General features: G+C 46.3%; 1 protein-coding gene across 4 annotated transcripts in view; it reads left to right on the top strand.

Moving 5' to 3' along the window:
* Window positions 1-538: 538 nt before the first annotated feature.
* The window catches only part of znf536 (zinc finger protein 536), a 400158-nt gene continuing 387893 nt past the window's right edge, over window positions 539-12803 (top strand). The window contains exon 1 of one of the 4 annotated variants that reach the window (XM_033036453.1): window positions 539-1229. The gene's annotated coding sequence lies outside the window, so the exon portion shown is untranslated. Of the gene's footprint in view, window positions 1230-1249; window positions 1951-2105; window positions 2334-12803 lie in introns of those variants that run through there. The other 3 variants (XM_033036455.1, XM_033036452.1, XM_033036454.1) reach the window with 3 other exon arrangements.

Raw genomic sequence — 12803 nt, 5'->3', positions numbered from 1 at the left:
AGAATTTGAACAAAAATAACGTTGTGGTGATTTGCTTTATTTTAAAATAAAACAAAGAAGTCCCGTCCTAATTATGATGATGTCGGGGTGTTTTATAAAAGTCCATGTTTCCCAATGTGACAAGGTGGAAAAATACAAGGAGCTTCGCATTTTAATGTCAGTGGTTCAAAGATGGAATCAGATCTATCTACCTGCAGGAACGCTGGAATGACACGGTTCCTTTCGACATCTTGTCTGATCTCTCTGTTGAATTTAATCATGCGCATCAGACGTGCCTTTATTCATTGTCAAGCTTCAAAATCATGCCTGCTTGTTCTATCCATGTTACCAATGTCACATCCAAGCGCACTCGCTAAATAACAACATGTCCATTCCAGTATTTTGTTACTTTATTTTATGACTAAACGTTTCCTCATAATTACAGCATAATCGTTATATAACCCCACAACAAAGCCGTCTATTCAGGCACCAGTTTTTTTTGTCAACTAAGGGGCTCTGAATCCATAATTGCGTTTTCCAGCCCTTTTGCTGTAACATTTGCGTGCTGCAGAAACGCAGCGTGTCCGGGGAATCTGCGGGGAATCTGCGGGGAATCTGAGCCCTCGTATCGCTTCTCCCTATCGCTCATCTCCGAGGAGCCGAGAGAAAAGTAAACCAGTAATTAACTGAGCCTTAAGTTTATCCAAGAAGTTTGCTGGTGGTGGGAAAATGGAGATGGATGGCCCGCAAATGAAGCCGGAGCGGCGGCGCTCAGCGCACCATGGCGCGGCTCACTTCCAAGTTTAATTATCGTATGCTAATGCCGCTGTTCGCTACGTGATTAATTAACAAAATTATATTTTGATGTTCATTTGAAACAAAAAAAAATTTGGGGGGGGGGGGGGGAGGTGGGGGTTGTTGCTGGTGGCTCGTTTGAACGTTGCTCTCCGGTTTACGATTGGCGTGTGGCGTTAGTTTGGAGCTGCAGAAAGCTGAGCTGAAGACATTTGTGTGTGCACGCCGCCGATTGCGGGAAGAAGCAGCTTATTTACATTAAAGATGCGACAGGGTTAGAGTGAAGATCAACGTCATTTTATCACTGATTACTTCTCCTTCGCGTCGGAGCTGTGACTGATGCCGGGGACCCGCCGACCGCGAGGATTTAACCTCGACATCTCCCCAAGAACATACTCCACAGACTCTCTCCGTGTGTGTGTGTGTGTGTGTGTGCGGGGTTTTATTTTGGAAAGGTAAGACAGTAGTTTGTAAAATTATTATTATTTATTTAAAAAAAAAGATGATTTCGCCCCGGCGTAAAGCGCGCAGCTGCCGCTAGGTAATCAGAAAGGCGATGTGTTATGTCTGCACAGCAAGTCTGACAATCAGAGTCGGCTTTTGGGGAATGATAGGACCTAGATTGTAATAAGTGTGTTTGTAAAGAGCTCAAGGTCACTAACAGCTTCGGGTCCGTGCTCACGTTGGCAGTGACCGCGCGGGCGGGAGAGGCGGGAGGAGATATAACAATCTATTTACGTTATTATATCAAGGGCCGAACATTTGGCTCATCAAAGCTAAATGCCGCAAGACCTATCTAGTTGCTTTGAATTATACCCAGGCGACAATGGAGTGCTTTTTTTAAATGGTACAATGCATTTCACCTCGCAGATAGGGGGGAGTGAAAGCTAAAATATGAGCCTGCCCTGTGATGTCGTTTTGTGATCAGTATCAGCCGACGTGTTTATCCCTAAAGAGGCAGATTAAATAAAAGATTCTTTCTCGGGGATGTGCGCGGTGCAGTTAGCGGCGCAATGTTTAAAGGACAAACGTGACACACTGGGACACTATTTCCCCCTCGCTACAAGAAAATGAACAAGTCAATCATATGGACGCCTCATTATTCATTGAACACAATCTTTTACAACGCTTCATTTACACCGAGAGTTTCTTCAATGCTTTGCCTTTACAATTAAGGTAAGGAGGGGAGATGCGGCGAGTCGGGGCCAGATTCGGGCGCCGTGTAGTTGCTTTGGCGGGGATTTAAAGTCAGTTTGCAGTATATTTTTGGTTCTTTGTATGCAGCGTAACAGGGCCTACTTTACGCCGTGATTAAAAAAAATGCCACAGTATAATTAAATATCCATGGCAGTGACGTTTACACACAGGGCTGGGGGGGGGGGGGAGAAAATCATAAAACCAGCCATAAGTCATTGTATGACGCTGTCGCATTCGTGCTGGAAACGATAGGGTTTTAATTTTAAACAACAAGGAGTAATGTTGCTGTCTTTAATAACCCAGTGAGATGAATTAATCCATCTTAGCAACGACCAGCCGCAGTCGGCGTTGGACAAGCCAGGGTGAGGCAGAATGCAAAATGGCACGTGGCCAAACTTTTGACCATTTTTGAAAAAGCCACTTAACTTTGTTGAGGCGCTGGTTAGAACATCGCCTAACATCGCCGAACCTCTCCTCTCTCCTCTCTCCTCCCCTTTCTCCTCTCCTCTCCTCTCTCTTCTCCCCTTTCTCCTCTCCTCTCCTCTCCTCTCCTCTCCTCTCCTCTCCTCTCCTCTCCTCTCCTCTCCTCTCCTCTCCTCTCCTCTCTCTTCTCTCTTCTCTCTTCTCTCTTCTCTCTTCTCTCTTCTCTCTTCTCTCTTCTCCTCTCTCCTCTCTCCTCTCTCCTCTCTCCTCTCTCCTCTCTCCTCTCTCCTCTCTCCTCTCTCCTCTCTCCTCTCTCCTCTCTCCTCTCTCCTCTCTCTTTTCTCCTCTCTCTTCTTCTCTCCTCTCCCCTTTCTCCTCTCATCTCTCCTCTCTCTTCTCCCCTCTCCTCCCCTCTCTCTTCTCTCCTCTCTCTTCTTCTCTCCTCTCCCCTTTCTCCTCTCCTCTCCTCTCCTCTCTCCTCTCTCTTCTCCCCTCTCCTCTCCTCTCTCTTCTCTCCTCTCTCTTCTTCTCTCCTCTCCCCTTTCTCCTCTCCTCTCTCTCCCCTCCTCTCCCGCACACAGGTACATCTTGCCTCTCCGCGCACCTGCCTCCAAGTCTCCCCAAGTCTGGGAGCGCGGGCGAGGGGCCGGTGGGGGTGGGCGGGCAAGTGTGTGTGTGTGAGCGACCTGCCATTTTGTGCTCCGACATGACCCTCATCAAAGGCTCACACCAGGTCCGGGCCGCTCAGTGCTTCTGAAACGTGATAGCAAGTTCGGAAGCGTTGTACAGGGAGCTCCGGCCGCCTTGTAGGGGGAGCAGAGCAGAGACAGGCGGCGCAGCAAACACCTGTTCGCAAGTCCAGCCGACAGCTACACGCCACACTGACTTCCTCACGGACTCGCATTTGTGGAGTTATGAAGCTGGGCGGTGGGATACATATCAGTGTGCGCCCGCGTACCGGTAAATGCCAGAACCACAGCCCACCATCACCTATCACTTCAAAAGTCAAATGAGTGGAACAGAGGTCAGGGCAGTGATGCAGTGTGCGGGCAGGCAGGTGGGAAAGGTGAGCCGGCAGGTGGGCTAACTCTGGCGGGACCCACGGGTCAGTGATACCGGGATGCAGTAGGCAACTACAGATGCTGATTTACACGGAAGATAGACACAGAATGCTGGAGTTTTTACAGGAATGCGCTGTAATAGTTTCCTACGTCACTGTGTTCAATAACGAAAGGCGAAGCGCTCACTGCCCCGGGTGTGTGTGTGTGTGTGTGTGTGTGTGTGTGTGTGTGTGTGTGTATCTGTGTGTGTGTGTGTGTGTGTATCTGTGTGTGTGTGTGTGTGTGTATCTGTGTGTGTGTGTGTGTCTGTGTGTGTGTGTGTGTGTGTGTGTATCTGTGTGTGTGTGTGTGTGTGTGTGTGTGTGTGTGTATCTGTGTATGTGTATCTGTGTGTGTGTATCTGTGTATGTGTATCTGTGTGTGTGTATCTGTGTGTGTGTATCTGTGTGTGTGTATATGTGTGTGTGTGTGTGTGTGTGTGTGTGTATCTGTGTGCGTGTGTGTATCTGTGTATGTGTATCTGTGTGTGTGTATCTCTGTGTGTGTGTGTGTGTGTGTGTGTGTGTGTGTGTGTGTGTGTATCTGTGTGTGTGTGTGTGTGTGTGTGTGTGTGGGTGTGTGTGTGTGTGTATGTGTGTGTGTGTGTGTGTATCTGTGTGTGTGTGTGTGTGTGTGTGTATCTGTGTGTGTGTGTGTGTGTGTGTGTGTGTGTGGGTGTGTGTGGGTGTGTGTGTGTGTGTGGCCGCCGGTCTACGTGGATTGCCCGCTCTCCCTGCACTGTGTCTGTCACTCCCTCCCCTCCCTAGGGGTCTGGCAACGTCCCAGGCGCCACCCTCGCCAAGCTCCATCTCCCTGTAGCCGGTGCACCGGGAGCTCCCAAGCCGCCGGGGGAAGGGGTCTCTCTCTCCCTGGACTCTCTCTCTGCCCCCGCCGCCGGGTCGGGGGAGCCACGCAGGGGTTTAATTAATTTCAAGAGACACGACTTGAGACGTGAGGCTGACGACGCGTTGTGAATTTGCCCCAGCCAAGTGTTCGGCGCTGGCGATGCACTCTCCCCATCACCCAGTTCACAACCCTCTCTCTCGCCTCTACCTAAACCTGTGGCGCTAAAGGTGAGGCGGACGGGGGTCGTGCATGCTTTCAGGTAAACCATCCTCTGTGCAACACTTCCCCCCACCCTCTCATGTGTGTGTGTGTGTCAGCGACCGAAACAGGCAGCTCATATTCCCCACTCTCGTCTCATGGGCCGTGAAAGTACAAGAGTAGGGGGTTGGCGTTGTGTAGCTGGGGGACTTTGTAGATTTGCTGCCGACTTTCATAACTTCCCGCCTGCTCGCTGGGTGAGAGAGACAGCGCTGGGGAATTTCAGAAAGAGATGAGGAGAGAGAGAGGAGTGAGAGGCGGGAGAGAGTTGGGGGGGGGAGAGAGGGGGAAGAGAAAGGGAGGGGGTGGGGTGGGGGGGAAGAGACTTGTACAGAGGCGCTGCGCTGGCAGTACAGAGAGTTGCTCAGCCTGTGCCGTGAAGCTGTGTACCTACAAATATGTATCTTTAACCGCGTAGCAATTTAACGCCCGACTGCAAAGACCATTTAGTCTCTTTTTTTTTATCACTCCCTAGTCCACACCCCCCCCCCCCCCCCAGCTCCTGGCCACTGTTTCTTGGCGAGGGGTAAACACAGCTGCCGTGTCGCTCTTGGAGTGCAGACTAATCGAACTAACGTCACCCATTCCTTCTCTCCAGAGATACCGTCTGACCCACAGAGTTACTCCAGCTTTTTGTGTCCTTCTTCTGATTATCGGCGAGGAGTTTCTGTCCCGTTCCCCGGAGTGGGGAGAGCTGGGGGGAAAGCATCCTGTACATAAGTTGTGAGATAGCCGCGCTTGCCCTGCCCCTGCCCTGTGGCGTTGCTGGTTGCCGCGTGTGTGGATGGGAGGAGACCCGTGTCTCTCCGACACACGGCGTTCAGGACCTCTCTCCGTCACACGGGCTAATACTTGGCGGCTTCACGCCCGATGCCATGGTGATACAGAGATTCCCCACCATGGAACTCACGGCAGCTTTGCCTGAGACTAGCAAGGCAGATCGAAACCAAATCCAAAATTTGGTGGAACAGCATCTCATATTTCGCCTGGGCAGCTTACACCCCAACGGTATGAATGTTGACTTATCTAACTTCAAGTAACGTTTAAGAAAGAACTGCAGATGCGGGAAAAATCGGTGGACAAAAATGCTGGAGAAACTCATCTGGTGAGGCAGCATCTATGGAGCGAAGGAATAGGCGACATTTCGGGTCGAGACCTCCCCTCGCTCCATAGATGCTGCCTCACCCGCTGAGTTTCTCCAGCATTTTTGTCTACCTTTAACTTCAAGTAACCCTTGCTTTCCCTCTCTCTCTCCACCCCCCCCCCCCCCCTTTTTCCAAGTTCCCTGACCAATTCCACTGTGCTCCTGATTACATTTGTCTCCTATCCCGACTCCATCCCTTCTCTCCAGAGATGCTGCCGGCTCCGCTGGAGCATTTGTCACTTTCCCCATAGCTAACAATGAACCATTCTGCATTCCCTTGTTCAACGTCCCCTTTGATCTGTGTTTTCCCCACCTTAACCTTCCTTATCTCATGACTCTCAGTCTGAAGAAGGGTCTCGACCCGAAACGTCACCCATTCCTTCTCTCCAGAGTTGCTGCCTGTCCCGCTGAGTTACTCCAGCACTCTGTGTCTATCTCCGGTGTAAAGCAGCATCTGCAGTTCCTTCCCACGCAATGTGTAACATCACGGCGCGGGCGATCCATCCGCGTCCCGCCAGCAATGACATCTCACGGACATCATTATAATAAAATAACTGGTGTGAACATCTCCTGTCTCTAGCCTTGGTTAAATAAAGACAGCGGAACTCAAACATGACCACCAAGTTCCCAAAACATTGTTAACTGACTCGGTGTGATGTTACTCCACTCTGCATTAGCACCAACTATTATTGAGCGCCCAGTTGCCCCAGCTCACAACATTATACAACAATGTCATCTCGAGTGAAAAGTCTTGACGTTAATTCGTCAAACAACGCTGTGGGGCAGAACCCCCTTGAGAAGTTACTGGGTATTCTGAGAATGTAGACGCACCCGGCCTCCACGCCGGTGAGCGTTGGTTATATCCAGAAGGAGTTTGGTCCTGTTGCAACTCTGTTAAAGTGCACCGGGCCAGCGATTCGAGGCCAATTCCGAAATTGTTTCCCCAACTTTTTACCAACAAAACCCATTGGAATGGGGGTTGTGCGGGCCCGAAGATAGACATAAAATGCTGGAGTAACTCAGCGGGACAGGCAGCATCTCCGGAGAGAAGGAATGGGTGACGGTTCGGATCAAGACCCTTCTTCAGGCTGGTTAGGGATAAGTGAAACGAGAGATATAGACGGCGATGTGGAGAGATAAAGAACAATGAATGGAAGATGTGCAAAAAAAAAGTAACGACGATTAAGGAAACTGGCTATTGTCAGCTGTTTGTTGGGTGAAAACGAGAAGCTGGTGCGTCTTGGATAGAGAGAGAGGGAATGCCGGGGTTACCTGAAGCGAGAGAAATGAATATTCATAGCACTGGGCTGTACACAACGGCCCCGGGTGTAACGCATTTACACACCTGCTTCACGTTGCCACAGGAATAAATATTGCGGTGTCATCTCAGCTACTCTGATTCGGTGAAACGGCAAATAAGAAACACAACTTTTGCAGACCGAAGTAAACTAGCAAGATTGGGGTTTAAAAAAAAAGTTAAATCATCAAAAGTAAAAGTAAAAATAATAATAAGCAGAGAAAATACTTAGTGCAGCGCATTGCACAAACCAATCAGTGGAGAGAAGGAATAGGCGACGTTTCGGGTCGAGATCCTTCTTCAGGCCATCGACCGAAACGTCACATATTCCTTCTCTCCATAGACGCTGCGTCGCCCGCTGAGTTCCTCCAGTATTTTTGTCTACCTTCGATTTTTCCAGCATCTGCAGTTCCTTCTTAAGCACAAATCAATCAGATGCTTTCTGAAAGATCTGAGGAAGGGTCACTTTGAAAGGTGGCAAATCTTAAGCTGAAATACATCCATTTCCTTCCGCCCCCCGCGATCAGTTAGTAGCCAAGACTAACTCATTATATCTAATAAGAAACTATAAAACAGGGGGCCGTGGCTGGGCCGGAGAAAAGGAATAGGTGATGTTTGGGGTCGAGACCCTTCTTCAGCACTTTGTGTCTAACCCCGGTGTAGCTATAACCAGCATATGCATTTCCCTTCCCCTGACTCTCAGTCTGAAGAAGGCTCTCGACTCGAAACGTCACCTATTCCTTCTCTCCAGAGACGTTGTCTGACCCGCTGAGTTACTCCAGCATTTTGTCTCCATCATCGTTCTCCAACTAAACGTAACTCGGATTTAAATGTAATTTCTTCACAGTTTATGGACGTTATCATCTTTATATCAGGAGGTAAATGTTTTAGAAGGCAGCTTTGTGTGGAATACTTCAATCAATCGAGAGGTTTCTTTTCATCTAAGCAATCTTCGGAATTTTACAACAGAATTGCAGCAAAAACTCTGAACGACCCATTTGAAGTGCAATCGTTATCGATAATTTGGTTATAATTGGCTGATATTGGGAATGGTTTGGAGGGTTGTATTTAATCACTGGTGTTTAGACCAACCAGGCATCTCTCGCGTCGAACAATAACAACAAACACAATGTCTTTGTGTGAGTTTTAAAGAGTGGTGTATTTAAAATAACTAGGCCATTCCACAAAGTGACAATACAGTTTGCTCAGGAAATCCAATTATCACATGGATTACACCCGAGTCCTCTTTGTTGCTGGCCATTCACAATTTAAATATGTATTTGTAGAGGAGCGGGTGTCTTCTCGTTAGCAGCTTCTCGAGTCACATGCGCTGTCCTGAAACATTTTCAGATGTAAAATAAAGCATAAATTAACAACAAAAAACATGGCTGCCATTCGATTATTACTAGAGATGGTCTTGATAGATTTATTTTGCAATATCTAAAGTGCACATAATGCATCTGTACATAACTTAGCATCCTAATGGGGAAGGCCACATGGCATCGCAGACTCCATTCACATCCAGACTTTGTTCAGATGCGCAATTAATTATTGGTCTGCCTATTGACTTAAGAATTCTCCGAGCGGCATCCATGTCAGTCCATTCGCTAAACGACACTGGTAGAAGTCGCGAAGATTCGTGTCATCATCTACTTCATCTTTTCTGTTGCGTTCAGCATTTAGAACAAACGCGCAATTTCCAGCTACCCAGATCTGTGTTGGAAGGAACTGCAGATGCTGGTTTAAACTGAAGATAGACACACAAAAAACTGGAGTAACTCAGCGGGACAGGCAGCATCTCTGGAGAGAAGGAATAGGTGACGTTTCAGGTCTGAAGAAGGCTCTCCACCCGAAACGTCACCCATTCCTTCTCTCTAGAGATGCTGCCGGTCCCGCTGAGTTACTCCAGCAATTTCGTGTCTATCTTCTGCTTCAATGTATGTTGCCTTACCTCGGCTAACATAATAGCCATGCCTGCCTTTAAAATGGAGATGAATGTCACAACAAAATGAGCATGCTGCCTTATCTTTTTACCTTTGTGAGAAGGGATGATTTTCCTGTAATATTGCCTCAAATATCATAATCAAGGTATTTGACATTTCCACCATGTGATCAATTATAGTGTTTTTGGAAAAAAAAAAGAATTACAACCTTGAAAGCATGACTGGAAATAACATGTTATTAGTTGAGGACAATGTGCCAATTACCTGGGTATGTTCGGCAGTGAAGAGCTAGCAATACTCTTCATTGTACTGTACCTTCACCCAACTTGTGCATATGATAATAAACTTGACTTGATAAACATACCAGCTCTCAGCTGTTAATTGCCACAGAATATTCAGAGGATAATTACACTGCAAATAAAATATGCCCAAGTGTACAAGGTTAACGAATGCATATCTTCAAGCTGATTATAGCTGGGGCGCCGTTGCTATTGAATCCTGTTGTTCTCAAGAGTGCAGGGTGGAGAATACGATGGGCTAGTATGCGCTTTAATGACCAATGACTACTTGGAGTTTGAGGTCAATTGAAAAGAAAAAAATGTCTTTGATCCTGTAAGGTGGGTGGTTTTCGGGATATTAATCCATGTCCTTGTAGACCAATCCCTTCTACAGAATCGTCCATGACTGGGCGTTGATTTAAACAAGATGCGGGCAATAGGGTGCAGAAAAATGTGATGCTTTAGGGCATGTGAATTAGTTTAAATAGAAACAACTGTAACTTTAGAGTGAATATACTTAATCTATATTAGAAGTGAGAGTGTTTGATATATGTGCAGGGTGTTTAAAAATAGTTGATATGACAATGTACAACATCCTAGAAATTAATATGAAATGTTAATTTTGTCAGGATAACATTTCACTATTAATGGTGGGCTTTTCAGATTTGTCTTGGAAGCCACACAATGTATAAAAGGAAGGCACTTCAGAGGAAGTTGTGGAATGTCAAATATATTTCAGTCTGTTTAGCGATTGGTAATCCCCAGTGTGATTATATGGAACCTCCTGTGATTCAGATACAAACACAATGGACAAATGTTCCCCTGAAGATAAATCATGCACTCACTTCTGTACTGAAACTGAAGCTGAAGCTGCCTTTCTTCTCAGCAGCCAAACCCATTATAGGTTTATTCTCTTGATGGTCTCACTCGCACTGATATTTTCTCGGTTAAGTCCATGGCTGGCATTCCAAGCTTGCCTCGATGTTAATTGAACTTCACGTCTAAAGATGTAATGCATTTTTCTAGGTTCTTGGCTGATTGGGAGAAAGGGAGTGTAGAGACTGAGAAGGGTCCAGCTTCACAAACTCCACAGATTGGTTGGGAATGGACAGAATTGGGATCCAACACACGAGTTCCCAGCCTTGAATGCCCGTCCTTTTATCTGAAACAAAACAACTTAGCAGTTAGGAGGTGATGCAACAAAATAAAATAACACAAGGACACAAAGTGCTGGAGTAACTCAGCGGGTCAGGCAGCATCTCTGGAGAACATGGATAGGTGACGTTTCACAGAGTGCTGGTGTAACTCAGCGGGTCAGGCAGCATCTGTGGAGAACATGGATAGGTGGCGTTTCACAGAGTGCTGGAGTAACTCAGCGGGTCAGGCAGCATCTCTGGAGAACATGGATAGGTGACGTTTCACAGAGTGCTGGTGTAACTCAGCGGGTCAGGCAGCATCTGTGGAGAACATGGATAGGTGATGTTTCACAAAGTGCTGGAGTAACTCAGCGGGTCAGGCAGCATCTGTGGAGAACATGGATAGGTGACGTTTCACAGAGTGCTGGTGTAACTCAGCGGGTCAGGCAGCATCTGTGGAGAACATGGATAGGTGACGTTTCGGGTTGAGACTTCATCAGACTGTTTATAGAAGGGTAGAAGAAAGCTGGAAAAGGGGACAAGCAGGACAAAGCGTGGCAGGTTACAGGCCGATAAAGGTGAGGGCATAAATACGACACTGGGAGACAGTTAAATGAGAGAATGTCCATCCCTTTCTCCAGGGTAAAGCTCCTTCCTTCTTTCATCATTCTTACCTCGTCCAATAATTGCACTTGTCCTGTTCATTCAAATACAACTTACTTGCTCCGATGGAAACACAAGGAATTGGAATTTGAGTAAAACACAAAGTGCTGGAGGAACTCAGCAGGTCAGGCAGCATCTGTGGAGGGAATGGCCAGCCAATGTTTTTGTTCAGGACCTTATTCAGACTTTGATTCTATCCTTGAGCAACCTTTGGTCTCGACCCGAAACGTCACCTATTTCCTTTGCTCCATAGATGCTGCCGCACCCGCTGAGTTTCTCCAACATTTTTGTCTACCTTTGATTTTCCAATATCTGCAGTTCCTTCTTAAACATTGATTCTATCCTTTGTTAGCGCACTTGTTGTGCTCAGTTTTCCATTATTCCTGACAAATTTTCCTTAGCTCATTCTCATTAGTTGATCACTCCACTGTATTGTCCTGCTGGGTTTAAACTGGAGACCTTTGCAAGCGCTGTTACAGATTTCTCACTTATTGGACCAGTGAGACATAATAAAGACTCATCTGACACACACTGTTTACTATCCTGGTAAAGAGGAAATTGAATAGTACTTGAACTTTACTTCCAAAGAACCATAAAAATAAAGGGTAATAATGGCCCCTGGCTGAAGAAAGGTCTCGACCCAAAACGTCACCCATTCCTTCTATCCAGAGATGCTGCCTGTCCCGCTGAGTTACTCCAGCATTTTGTGTCTAACTGACTCAATTAGAAATTAGCCTCTTTCTGGAAACTTCCAAATTATATAACTTGTCATAGTTTAATTTGAATAAAATATAGAGGAATTATTCTTGTGGTTTATTTTGCCACCAGTTCCTGACACATGAGCCTTGATTAGCCAGTTGATGTATATTTCCAGAGGTAGCTGCAACTAATCTATTTTGGTTGACACTGCGATGCGTGAAGTCAGAAGTTGGTCAAGATTCAAGATTCAAGAGAGTTTATTGTCTTGTGTCCTAGATAGGACAATGAAATTCTTGCTTTGCTTCAGCACAACAGAATATAGTAGGCATAAATAAATACAGAACAGATCAGTGTGACCATATACCATTGCATATATATATATATATATATACACACACACATAAATAAGCAGATGTCATGAAGGTGGGCAGGAATGAAGGGGGCAGAGCAGTTGTTCTCATGTTTTCAGGTCTATGCAACATTGCACTGTTGGGATTCCTCAGCCCTGTATCAGAGAACTAGTGCTAACAATTGCAAAACAACCTGTATTATTAATATAGGAAAATATTCCAATGCTCTTCAGAGGAACAATTAATTGGACACAAACAATTACAACAAATTATTTGACCTTAATGGCAAAAAACTTGAGAAATAATGAAAAGAAAACTTAAAGATAGTTTTCGATCATAGCAACCAACTTACAGTTGCCAACAAGATTGGTAAGTTTGAGGAGAGGTAAATTTCAGACTTCAAGAAAGCAAGATCAAGAGCAGAGCACAAAGAGAGAGTCATCTAGAAATATGAGATGCAGACTGTTAGATCCTCTGTGTTTATGTTGAAAGAAGATGGCCAAGTTAATGTGTTTCTCCCAGAGAGCAAGACAGATAGTTGTGTCTACCTTCATGGATGATGAGCAGATGCTTCACTGGATGCAGTGGGGCAATGGGTCTGGAGCGAATAAGCTGCAGGTAATTTAGGCAAAATTAGGGCACATGGTATTTGAGGTAGGGTACTGACATGGATAAAAATTTGGTTGGCAGACTGG

Source organism: Amblyraja radiata, chromosome 17 (genome assembly GCF_010909765.2).
Source record: "Amblyraja radiata isolate CabotCenter1 chromosome 17, sAmbRad1.1.pri, whole genome shotgun sequence".
NCBI lineage: Eukaryota > Metazoa > Chordata > Chondrichthyes > Rajiformes > Rajidae > Amblyraja > Amblyraja radiata.
Note: the sequence above shows the minus strand (reverse complement) of the source record. Positions and strands in the feature narration are given on the sequence as shown.